Source organism: Anser cygnoides, chromosome 4, assembly GCF_040182565.1.
Source record: "Anser cygnoides isolate HZ-2024a breed goose chromosome 4, Taihu_goose_T2T_genome, whole genome shotgun sequence".
In the NCBI taxonomy this organism is placed as follows: domain Eukaryota; kingdom Metazoa; phylum Chordata; class Aves; order Anseriformes; family Anatidae; genus Anser; species Anser cygnoides.
Genome location: NC_089876.1, coordinates 20,008,146 through 20,022,026, shown reverse-complemented (window position 1 = coordinate 20,022,026; position 13,881 = coordinate 20,008,146). Strand labels below are relative to the sequence as shown.

Genomic DNA, 13,881 nt, shown 5'->3' with positions numbered 1-13,881 from the left:
TAAATACACGTTTCTCAGCAGATGTCATCAATAAGTCTACCAGAATCTCATGTCATAATGACTGGACAAGGCTTCTTTTGGTATTTTCAGTTTCCTAGAAAAGCAAAAGATTTGCTATAAAAACTTCAGTTAGTTGTATTTTTATGCAACAAAATGGCAGTAGAACATCTGGTTTTACATTTTGCTACATTTGTCTTGGAAAAAAAAAAGGGGGGGGGGGGGGGCAAAAATGAGCAACAGGCAGGAAAACTCTGTTCAATACCCAAATAAAATAGTTTACATAACTTATTTTTAGTATCCCAAAAATAAATATGCCAATGTTTTCTAAAAGTTAACTTCGATATTTCCACATATAAGTATTCTGGAATTTCACACTGCAAAAATCTTTTTTTTTTTTTTTTGATTACTGGAAAAAAAAGCACACTTTTAAGTGCCAAAATCACCCAAGAAATAAAGTATTATTTTCTATCCAGTTCTAGGCAATATTAGAATTATACAAAGAAAAGTAGTTGAGTCATTTTCTATCACTATATTTCTATGAAACTCTTTGCGGACTAAAATCAAAGGGTAAAAAGATACTATATTTTATAAAATGTAATACATTACAACTGTAATGAAGGTATAGTAGTACCTTCAAAGAATGTTTATCATTCTCCTAATGGAATATGGGTCTAAAATGTTACAAAATATAGTTTGAAAAATCAATTGCTTATTTCTTATGCTGTATTTATTCAGTTACTTCTATGGCTTTGCCTGAGAGAATGCTTCTATTTACTTTCAAAATGTGATTGTTTTGTTTACAAGAAATACATTGAGTGTGATCTGCCTGGATGGTGTTAAATATTTCATGTTTTCATCTAGAGCAATTATTATTTTCTCGTTAATCAATGCTTTTAAATATCTGTCTTCAATAGAAGATCTAAGAACTTTACAGCATGAGCTGCTTGTTCTCTGAAAGACTTAAAAATCTGCGTATCATTTAGCTTATATTGTTAATATGCTCTGTTTCCTCTGATATCTATATAAATTAGGAATACTCAGAAGCTCAGCAAGGATACTTGGAAACCTGTAAGATTAAGTCCAGCTTCTTACAGCTCCTAAATACGCCTTTCAGTACACCATCTTGATAGGTCCTAACTTCACCTGACTCATCAAGTCATACTCCTCTCTGATCTGGTGATAAAAAGAAGGGACAGAAAAACAAACAGAAGATAAATTCTATGAATAGGGAATTCTGTTTCTCAAGGAAGTTTACATGATAGCACATATGTACATTAGCATGCATTAACATAGCACAACCTTAGTTTTCCACTCTGATTCCTATAATGGGTCCATTTATCTTTAGCAGGCATATTTATCCGAGAAGAGAAAATGTGAATTACAATATACTTTGAAAGTGAAAGGTTTTCTCTTTTTAAATATAAATACAGATCAGTACCAACTTTTTTCCTCTCAACATTACCTGAAAAAATGTAGACTAGAAACAATTCAGATGCAAATATAAATTATTTTAATTACTTTTTTAAAAAACTTCAAAATCTACGTACCTCTCTTCCTTTTCCTTCAAACAGATCAAGGCGTGCTCTTATTGTTTTTCTGATCACATTTCTTCTACTCATTCAGTTTTGCTTCTCGTCACCCAGAACTGTATGCCTTGAAACTTCTCAATAGCTTTGCAGTGCAGGAAGTAATTATTGCTCACATTTCACACCTAGAAAAGAAAAATAGAGAAAATGCAATTACTCAGGCAAAGCCACTACAGAGAGTAGTTCTAGGAAATGAACAGACATCTCTTAGTCTAGCCTTCTAATTAAAAGATAATTTCTCAGTTGATTTCTGACTTAGCAAGCTAATGAGATGCATGTACAAAGCACTGTAGATGATTCTAATATTTGAACTAGCTCTATCTAGTATCTTCGTATATTTGTCTTGCAAGGATGCATACCTTCAAACCCCACTGTCCCTACACGTTGTTTACAATAAATCCTCTTTGGTATCCATATTTCCATTAGCAGATCCCTCTACTCACAGGGCCAGATCAACAAAGGAATGCTGGACATTCTCTAGACATTTACCTGTTAATGACATGAATGTTTGAAACCCCACAAGCTCCTGGTAAAGATTTTTGCATGCTTTAAGCTATTCCTGATCATCATCTCCACAGCCACCAAAGTCCTGATGGACAACATCTATGCATATTCTCCAGCTGATTCCCCTTCTGTTAAATCCAGCTGGCAATGTCAGTGAGCACAGGTGTTTCAAAAAGTCATCCCCTCCTGATTTAAGTAATTCAAATGACTGACCACAAGTTCACAAGTCTATTTTTCTTTTTAATGAAAGATTTTAGGTCTATGTTTATCATTCCTTTACATACAGAAATAGCTATTTTTTTTTACCATTTGCAAATCATTATCAGGTCACTCACTCTATTTGACAGTCAAATATATTGAGTTTATAACTTCAAAATAAATTTGTGAAAACATAAAGCATTCTTGTTTTTTTTTCTGTAGACTTTTTTTTTTTCAAATTTTAACCATCACTTGTCAATACAGACCCCAATATTGGCACAATATGTTGACATTGATCTCAGAAATCATTTCTGTTAAACTAACAATATTCTCCTAATTTTATTGGCTACTTTCATCTTTAATATTTCTGTTTAGTCTTTAGATCAAAGAAAAGGTGCTACTATAATACAAATAATAAAATGAGATTCTTTCCAATGTGACTTTTAACTGTTAAAATTAGAGGTCTACACGTTTGATGAATAGGACATGCTCCCGCCAATTCAACATAAGTAATTGTACTATTGCAGTACTGTGATACAAAATATATATTTGTATAATAATCTAAGAAATTGTCTGTATTGAAATATTCAGCACTATGAATTACTCCATATCACATATTCTCTTTCTAAAAAGGGTGCTAAATAAATGACCGTAATTTGCCATATTAGCTGTGAAATAGAGTATGTTGTTGCTTCCATGAGAAAAATCACACCTGTAGATGAATTTTTTTTGGAAATTTATTCACAAATTTCACTTCATGTATAATTATTAAGTAGAGCCAATATCTCAAAATAGATAATCCATACAAAAATTTTTAAGGTCTAGCTGGGAAACTGACAGTGAGTTCTGAAAGGCATTATTGTAATGTGTTGACTTTCTTGTCTTTGCTGTAGTTGCAGTTTTCCAGCCACACTCAATGTAAATTGATGAGTTTCATATAAGATATTGTAAAAATACCCATTCCAGTGTTGGGACTGCTGGCCAAGCGATTCTTTCCCGTTCAGCATCACTAGTGTAATGTTCTTTCTTTTATGAATTTCTATTTTTATGAGTTTTTGAGGGAAACTTGCCTAGAAAATGCAATGTGGGGCTGCTCAAACATGTCTAATAACTCTGTGTGTTTTGATTTGATCAAAGGTGCTGGTGTAAATACAAGAGAAGTTGTCATGGTCTCCTCAGCACAACACCCCATCAGCTACAGGATTTGGTTTTGTTGTGTAGGCAGAAAAACTATGGGGAAAAGAAAACTGAATTTTCAAGATATTGGATGTTTCTTCCACTTAGCAGACAAAAAAGCTTTGAACAAAAGCATCCCTGTATGCAGCAACCAATTGCCTAACAACAGAAAAACAAGCAAGTAAAAATATAATGGAAAGGTGTAATCAACAGTTTATATCCTTACTGTAAATGCATATGATTGCTATATGATTATCTTCAAATACAGATGACTTAAAATTATCATTAGGATTGTGAAGTGAAAATAATATAAAAGAGTAAAATCCTGCAAACCTGCATGCAAACTAGTTGCCAGTTTAAGTACCCCCAATCAAAAGAACAACATACAATGCAATTTGATGAGAGGATACAAAAAACACCCTGCAAAGTAGTATTTCATTCTCTTAAGCACTGACTAAAGACATAACCTCTAATCAAACACTTTGGAGAACTGCCAGCAACAGGGTGAGAGAAAGTAGAAAATTCCTCCAAAGAAGACAAATCACCACTAAATGAGTTCTGATAGAACTAATGGAGTGTAGGTTCATGTTCCATACCCCTCTCATTTCTGTGGAATTCACTGATCCAGTTTAAAGATAGCTCATGTAAACGTGCAGAAATGGTTTACTGGCTGTGACCAAGGACTACCTGACCCAGTGCCCTATTTCAGTGGTAGCCAGGAACAGAGACACAAGGAAGCATAAGAGCAGGGCAAACACATTTTCTCCAAATATCCTTCCAGTCTCTAGCTAAGGCATCTTTTCGTCTACAATTTAAAGGCTAACAAATGAAATAGCTAGTTGTTAATTGTTCCTCCTTATGACAGTAAGGACAAAGGTTTTCTGCCACATTGAACACAGTCCTTGTCCTTAGCAGAAAATTCTGAAGGTGTAGAAAGAGAAACAATGGTTCAAGTAGTAATAAAAAAGAAGAGTAGTCAGGAGGCCATTCAGAGGCCAGACAGGACAACAAAGATGATAGAAGCAGGTATGGATAACCGGTAACACAGCTGGAAAAAAAAAAAAAAAAAAAAGGGTCCAGCAGTTAATGTGAAAAGGAATGCTCTCACTAAGGCGAGGCATTGAAGGAACTCAGTGTACAACATGCTTCTCCTGACCCATGTGGAATATGTACTGGGGGAGAACAAGAAAAGCACATCCTTTCAGATTAGCACAATTAGATTATTTGAAGAAACCTGAAAAATGCTGAATGCTTTACCTGTTGCCAAACTATGATAACATATTATACAACAATGTTCTAATGGTTTACTAATTGGAAATGCAATGTTTGGTTTGACAGTAAAATTAATTTAAAAGTAATAAATGCAAAAAATTCAGATGTGTGGGAAAGGAAGAAGAGAACAGTCATTATCATGACGGATTGCAGGGAAACAAAATGCCCTTTATTTACTTATTTATTTGGCAATCAGTAAGAAAGCCTGGCACTACCTATTTGAATTTGTCATGATTTCAAACACAGAATGCAAACCTCTATCAATTCTGAGTTTGAAACTCGTGATCATTTTTTACTCATGATACATTTATTACATTATTTCCAAAATAGCTTTTGAACTGATGATATTTTTTGCTCTTTTCCTCATCAATCTTAATATCAATGATTGTCTCTTCTTCCATACAGATACAAAGAACAAGGCTGGAAAAAAAAAAAAAAAAAGAACTGAAGAGGTCTACAGTCTATAGGTCTATAGGTACAATTGCAATTAGAATAAAAATCCACAAAAGCAATTTACCTCCAGGAAAGACACCAAGATAGTTGATAGAAATTACAGTGCCAAATGTAATTTAAGAGAAAAATTTTGATGACATTAACTGGAAGAAGGCAATACAATGTCTAAGGCCTATCACTCAGGACCCTTCCAGAATCACAGAGTCACTGAATGTTTGAGGTTGAAAGGGACCTCTAGAGGTCATCTGGTCCAGCCAACCTGCTCTTCCATTGATCTTTTAATGTAACTTGGACCTAATGGCTGGTCCAAGGCAGAGGGAATTTAAATAATAATAATTTCAAATTTTCCATTAGTATATATAGTTTAATTAAGAATGTGTTCCTTCTTTAGGAAAATATTATTTTAATGACAGTGGTTGTGGTTTTTTGGACAATAAAATTTAGAAAAAGTTTCCAGGTAATACAGTGAGTCCAGAGGAGGGCCACAAGGGTAATCAAAGGGCTGGAACACCAGTCCTATGAAGACAGACAGAGGGAGCTGGAGTTGTTCAGCCTGAAGAAGAGAAGGCTCCAGGGAGACTTCATTGCAGCCTTCCAGTACCTAAAGGGGGCCTACAAGAAAGCAGGAGAGGGACTCTTTGTCAGGGAGAGTAGTGATAGGACAAGGATCAATGACTCTAAACTACAAAAGAGTAGATTTAGATTAGATATTTGGAAGAAATTCTTCACTGTGAGGGTGGTTAGGCACGGGAGCAGGTTGCCCAGAGAAGCTGTGGATGCCTCATCCTGGAGGAGTTTAAAGCCAGGTTGGCCTTTGAGCAACCTTTGGTCTAGTTGAAGGTGTCTTTGCCCATGGCATTAGATTTAAGGTTACCTTCTAACCCAAACTGTTCTATGATTCTGTGAAGATATTTTTCCTTATTTTCTAAAGGCTTCTAGTTTAAATAAAAAAATGTATATTTATGTAAGTATAAATTTACTGTATTTTGAAATTTTATGCAGGAAAATATTGTGTTAAACTATTTGATTTTTTTTCCCCCACATTTTTGTCCTTTCCTATTTTTTTCTCTATTTTTTTCAGTTCTTAAATACTTAGCACAAAGATTGACTTCTTAGAAAAACTTAAAGTAGCATGTAATTGTAATACAGTGCAAAAACACTACATGATTATATTTTTGTTTTCAAAACTGGACAGTTTTGAAAAAAGGACATGTTTTTTTAAACACTGCATAACTAATGGGCTCTTCTTAGCAGTACACCTGAAAGTGTGTTGGGGTGTGATTTTTTTTTTTGGGGGGGGGGGGGGGGGGGGGGAAGGGTGTCATTTTCATACAGTGAAGTCTCAAAAGAAAAGGTAAATTAATTCTACTTCAAAAAGAGGTTTTAGTCACTTAGATTTGTTTATTTCTATTGAGGGTGTCCCTTAAAACTGAAGATCAACAAAGAGCTATGTATGCCATTCTATAGAAAACAGAAATTATAAACAAAGTATCAGTTTTAGTCTCCCCTATCATGCTAAAAGTAGACAGCATCAATTTTAAAGTATTTGGAGGTGGCCTTTTTACTTTTTAAAAAGTTATATGTGAAAGAATTAAGTACTTCTGATACCTGTCAAAGATACATGGAAGCAATTTGGGAAGGTGCTGTTAATATCTTCTGCATCCCTTTAGTTTGAGAGTTAATCAGGACACCTTCAAAACACATATTTGTTTATCAGAAGTTCATATTTCTTGTTTTATCCTCAATAACCACGTAAGTCTTCACACATAGCTGATTTATGGAGACTGTTTCACAGAAGGAATTGTCACATGCTTCTGTTTAAATTGGGGTCTGGAAGGCTATGTGTAACAGCATTCCTGATAATTGGTTCTATTATGAAGCACTGTCATGGTAAATTTTCCAAGCACAAAACAAAATGCTTAACACTGCCTCCCAAGGAAAAAAAAAAAAAACCTGCTATCCTGCTTCAACAGCACAAATTTTGATTCTAATTACATACAGTAAATGCAATTATACCTCACATAATGCAGATGCCAAACCTGAAATTTGGACTATGTATTTTGAACAATGCAGAATTGCCACAGAGCTTAAAACAAAGACATGAAACAGTATAGTTTGAATTCTTCTTTAAATATAAAAGAAGAAAAGAATCAATCTGTCTTTTTCAAGTGTACTACACTGCTATATGTTTCGTTTTAACTCACTCTCTAGCAGACCTTCGCTACTTCATTAAAATATTTTTCAACAAGCCATATATATCTGTGGTGTAGCAATCCATAGTTTATTCATGTTGAGTGCCTAACCTTTCTCAAAGCAATTTAGCAATGTTTCTCATTCCTTCCTTTTGTAAAATCTCATCTGAATGGCTCTGAAGCAAAACTGGGCAAGAATTGATCTAAGCATAGATCTTTCTAAATATTTTAAAAAAAAAGAAAAAAGAAAAAAAAAGATTTATTTATATGTTTTGGTTCATCAGCTTTATTTTGATTTTAATTTTCATGTCTTTTTTGTCATCCAGGTTCAGCTAGCCCTAGAAAAAAATAATGCATTTTAAAATTGTTTACATAATATTTCAAGTGAGAATGAAACCAAGAAGTTTCCCAAAGTCTTTCACATAACAGCATCTTACAGTATAATCAGCTTAATTTATACAGGCTTTACAGATTTTGAGATTCTCCTCTAAACCATAAGCTAAAACATCCATCATTATTTAAGACAGGAAACTTCAGTTTGAGGAATAATTTGGATGGATATGATAAGCCACCTAAAAAAAATCTAAACAAAGTTAAGTAAAAAACTATTCAAACTTTAGTTTACAAACATAATATTTCAATTTACTTAGATAAATTACGTACCCCTGAACATTTAATCATTCTGTGTTTCCTTATTGCAGAAAACACCTTATCACATTCAGTCAAAAATCGTAACATCTCAGAAAAATCTTTGCTCACAAAATTATATGCCAAATATCCTTCATTAGCCTCATATATTAGTGGCAATTCAAATATATAATGAAAAATCCTCACATCTCTATTAACAGTAGTCTATAGCTGCCAATACGTGTACAGACTTCCTATAAGATTTTTCAAGGTAGAATTCCTATTTTTACCTTTACCTTGCAATTGAAGCTGCAGTGATTTAAAGTGTAGATCGGGGAATAATAAAAGGAACCCACAGAAGTATGTAGGCAAAGCGTAATGCACTGCAGAATGATTTTTTTCCCCTTGGGGATTCCTAACTATATTTCTTAACAATCAACTGTGGGGTAAGCTTATCAATTGAGATAACCTCTTCCAATTTGGCTGAGAAAATAAGGTATCTTCCTGGCACTCACAATTTTTCCTGGACACAAACAGAGGATGACAAAGGCTCATTTGACCGATACATTCAGAGTGATGTTGAAAATGAAATGCTTAGCAAAATGTAAATGCATTCGTGAAACTATTAAACAGGCTTGAAGCCTGAAGACAATTCAAATAAGCCCCCCTTTGGGCCCAGTAAAACTATGACATAATAATACAACACAGGAAAGAACAAATGCATGATTTACTCCATTGAAGCACTACTACAATCAAAGGTATGATGTGCATATTTGCAAGTCCACTTATTCTGTGAAACTAGGAGTGTCATTAAGCGATGATAATTTTTTTCTGTCATTTGAGAGAACTCGTTAGAATATGCACACTTTTAATACATAAGAATTCTCATTCACAGAAGTTTAACCTGAATTATTTAAACTGTCCCAAAGTGAAGGATTCTACCATTTTATTACACAGTCAGTTTTTAATCCTATGTACTGGACTCCATATTTTCATTTATGTCACAGCATTTTCAAGCACAAGTGTAATGGACTGGCTAGACTGCTTTCCCATCTCTAAGTGGACTTAAATCTTCAACCTGTCTGTTTCTACATAGTCATTACCAGTTTCAAAAGAATACATGGCCTTCAGCTGTGCTAAATCTTCTGTACTTCTATATGTTTTCTTTCCCACTTGTCTAGAGCACCTCTCCCTTGACCTGGAGAATTAACTATTCTTCCTACTTTGAGTCCCAAACACCTCCCTCACAGGATCCCTAACAAAAACATACACCCCTCAGGCCTACTAAGAGGCCTAGATTAATTATGCTAATCAGACTACCCTGGCTAACCCAATTAAGTTTAATTAGCTGATGCCTTTCTTCCTAAAACAGCTTGCCTTAGGGACATTTTACCTCTGTTTTTAAGCTAGCTGGAGAAGTCAATCTTCTCATGCAAACTTGCCCCTCAGCTACAGGCTTTCAGCATGGAGAGACCCACAGCAATAAGCTTGCTCTCAAAAGCCTTTTTCCTGAAGTCTTAATGGGGATTCTTGTTACTCGTTTCCTGAATAGTTAAAATTGGAATGTGTTCACATTTGAATTTCAGTTGTGGTCAAAAGCAGCTTATTTTACAAGTCCAGTTACTATTTAAACCCAGGACTGAGCATTATTTCTTGTTTTGCTCTGCCATTTTTGAGATATTGCTTTACCATGGTTATATTCAGCAACACCTTTATTTTGAGACAGCTGGGCCCTTAACTATGTACTTTCCACCAGATCCTGAAGCTGTACATTAATTACTTCACCTAGAACAATTTTATATTTACTGGATCTGTCTACACGTAAAATATAGTGGTGCAGAAAAAGTCCTCCATGGCAGATCATGGGTAATTTTTCTCCAGTATGAGACCAAAAACAACTCTCTGTAGAATAGATTTGGCTAAAACCAGAATTCCCAGTTTATAAAAAAATACTTAATTTCAAAATTTGAATCAAACTAAGACCTAAGCAAGAGAACCAACTTTCTTTCTTCTTTCTACCAACAGAAATTCCAAACTTATGTTGATTCAAAATTCTTTAAAATATATATATATATTATAATAATAATTTAAAAAGCAAGCCTCTCTAGTTCTTCAGATGGCCAATTAAAATTAACATTGTTCTCCTACTATCTGTTAGACTGTTCTCATTATTTTCAGTGATAACTTGGAAAACATTTATTTTCAAATCACAGAAAATTTAAAAGAAAGCTGAAAGAGATCCTTCTTGTTTTTTGTTTTGTTTTGTTTTTCTTTATCTTATAGACTTCTGACATCAAAATACAAAAAGAAATAGAATGGTTGTATATGTTGATCAAATGGCTTTTTCACCAAAATGCAAATCCCTAAAGAAGAATTCATCATTGAAAAATATGTTCAAATTTTGAAGGTATTATTATTATTATTATTTTTAAGTTTTAAAAGTTGTCAATATTTGCTTCTGTCTATCAAGCTTTTCATATTGTAAGTAATGTTGGTAATAACTGAAAAATTTCAATTCATTCAGTGGAAATTTTTAATATATACCAAAGACTTTTGCCCAACTAAGTGAACTGTTTCCATTTTTACTCACCAAATGTGGGACTATTATTTCCTTTGACTGACAACGATAATAAAACCTCAGTATTGTATTCATTAGGTTTATCCTAAAGGTTAAATTAGTTATTTTAATGAACATACTCTTGTTAACTAAAAGAAATGTGATTTTGGACAAATGGACACTAGTTAAAGTAAATACTGAAGTGAACAATACAATATCATAACTGCTGGTCTAGGAAGATTTAATAAATCATATAAGAATTTGGAAAATTCACTGCTCAAGTATTTTATCCCATTCAAATCTCTATATTCTAAAGACAACGATGAAAAATGGAAGAGTTTCTCCAAAATATTCTTAGGAATATAATGCTGTATAATGAATAATAATATATAATATAATGAATAATAATATGAGATTGGACTGTGCACTTAGTCACATGGTCTAACCTTTTGGGCAGACCTGTGCGGTGCCAGGAATTGGACTTGATGATCCTTATGGGTCCCTTCCAACTCGGGATATTCTATGATGATTCTATGACCTGATGTCCTATTAAAGCATACTTTTGCCTTGCATTATCAGCTGTTTAGCTTTTCACTGGTTTAATCACAGTAATAAGAGGAATACATGGACTAATTCTAAATATTTCTAAATTAAGGTGACAGTTTCAGGTTTTTATTTCTGTTTTTTTGTTTGTTTGTTTTTGTAACATGCAAAGGAAAAAATACATTAATTCCTTCTTAGGAAATACTTCTATTGATTCCAATAAGACTTTTGACTAAATCAAGACTGCAAGATTAGCTCCTTGATTTTATATCTAAATGACATGATTATGCTCAGCAAACATGTCTTCTATACAGGCATTGTTCTTAACAGGTTATAAAATCTAGAATATTTTTTAGTTCATAATAACTGACTTCTTTGCAAAAATCCAACTATTCATATTTCTCCAATTAAATACATTAGTCATATGCTCTTAAAAATTAATACTAATCTCTGAAGTAAGAAGATCCTTATAAAGCTAAACATTACATTTCCAGTTCTAACACTTTGAAAACACTGATAGGAAAAAAATGCTGGCTTTTACATACCAGAAGAAACAAGTCAAAACTGACTTTCTTCAAGGTTTTCTTTTTTCCCTTATCACAGCTTTACACAGTGGCACCTTCTGACCTATCATGTTGAAGATGTTCAGGCTATTCAGCTGCTAGAATAAACTCCAGCAGAAAGTATGAAACGAATTTCCTGTTGAAAGCAAGTTGATAAAATGTTGGCAGGTAGAAGTAGTAGCACATGATGGAGAAAAAAAAATACTTTGAAAATACCCAATCTAGTGTTCACATTTGGAATTAAGCAAGTAGTTGCCTGAAGCCTCCCCTGTGATTAGGAAACTGCATGTCTTGCAAATTGTATTAGGAGATGGATTCCCCAAGCCAAATAAATAACCTGCAGTACGTATGAAGTACAAACAAATAGAATGTTTCCAAAGCTTCTAATTTGGGATACAACCAATATTATAAGCCTGTTCTACTCTGGATTAGCTCCATTAGCTCCATTAATGTTGGCTTGTCTGTAGATTGTATTTAGTCCCTAAATATTAGTATAGCACTGAAAAATAAAAGAACAAAATCATGATGTTGACATAACAAAAATAAAGAAACATAATAGGTAGCATATTACTGAGCCAATGCTTTCTTTTTATTTCAAGTGAGAACTTAGACTGCTTAGCTCAGTAGCCCATCTACTTCAGAAATGAAATCAAATATCTGATGTCAGTACATAGAAAGTGCATGCTATATACTCATGTATAACACGTTCAAATGGTAGAAAAATTTTCTATGATGTGTGTATATTCCTGGTTCCTGGAGACTGGGTGAATCTCTAAAAATTCTTCCCGAAACTGCTATTAGCATGAGTCTCTTTCAAAGCTTTAGAAGACTTTCCTAAAGATAGCAATACAGCTGTCTAGATAACCTCCAAAGTTACACGTACTTTAAGAATCCTCTTTCTAGTGGTTCTATATAGGATCCAAAGTGAGGCAATGTGGTGAATCATGCAGTAAGTCAAGGAATTATTAGACTCTGATAGTGACTTAAAAAAGATCAGATGGTACATACTTCTCTTGAAGGCGGAGGACGCTAGTGGAGAGGAATAGTACAGAACAAAGGGGTAAAGTTCAGAGGAGACATTTCTTCTCAAGTCTTCTTACTCTTCACTTCATGGTTCCTTTTAATCCCTCATGGATACTTCTTTTTTCTGTGATTTCATATCACAGTCAAATAACTGTGAGTCAGAGAATTCAATTTAGAAGGATGGCATAGTATAACAACAAAACATGTGGCAGGGTGGCTGCATATGGGAAGGATTGGTCTCTCTTCACTCACTGCTGACTTCTGAAGACGTGTAGGAGGAAACAGTAGCCCTCAAAACCTAGAAAGATCTTCAGGCATATTATTGGAGAGAGACAAAACATTCCATCCCATTTGCAGTCTTCCCTGAACTGGATTTATTTTCTGATGTCACAACTTTGAAAGCAAAAGCCAGTTTTCAGGCTCACCAAAGAAACTACCCACTGTGGTGTTCCAGCATCAAAAGTTGGTTTTCATCAGTCTTTAGCCATCACTGCTAGTCACAGTGGGATTTTCAACATACTAGTCTATACCTGCTCTGATCTCCAATCATTTGCTATGGAGAAGGAAAAGGAATTAGTCTTGGTGAATATTTCTATTTCTGTGATGCCAGGATTGAAGAAGTTCTTTAACAATCTCTAGAATTTTCATAGAGGAATTTTTTCATGTGTGGGGCAAACTGAAGAGAGAATGTGGTTGGATGTGAGATATAGTATTGACTAAAAATATATACTTCAGAATGTTTACACATTGCTGGTTAAACTGCTCTACATTATGTATTGTCAAATGTTTAATCCCCCTCCGGCCCCGCTTCTCCATACTTTTTTCCAATACTCCACTGAAAACTGAGTTATACAGTACACTTACTTTTTTTTCCCCCAATTTGGGGTCTATTGCCTTGTGAATGATTAGAGACCATGTACACGCTTGATTTAAAAGTTCATCGTGTACAGTGCTTTGTTTCTTCAACACGTGCATCTTAAGAACCTACTGTAAATGGCATCCACATTTTCATTCCTTTGGGTTATTTTTTAATAAATGACAAACATCTGTTTCATTATCAATACAAATTAAAAGCTAAGCTTATCTGAGGATTAGTTTGTGTAGGAGTTATGACAGTTTCACAAACCAGCAGGTCAAAACTGTGGGGCTTTAGATGTGGAATAAAATTATTATCTTAGGTTGTGCTT

At 34.0% G+C, this 13,881-nt stretch overlaps 1 long non-coding RNA gene across 3 annotated transcripts in view; it reads right to left on the bottom strand.

Moving 5' to 3' along the window:
- Positions 1-357: 357 nt before the first annotated feature.
- Positions 358-13,881, bottom strand: part of LOC106033716 (uncharacterized) — a 278,677-nt gene continuing 265,153 nt past the window's right edge. For all 3 annotated transcript variants that reach the window (XR_010830990.1, XR_010830992.1, XR_010830991.1), the window contains 2 exons: positions 1,548-1,711; positions 358-1,173 (listed from right to left, as the gene is read on the bottom strand). This is a non-coding gene — a long non-coding RNA (uncharacterized lncRNA). The remainder of the gene's footprint in view (positions 1,174-1,547; positions 1,712-13,881) is intronic.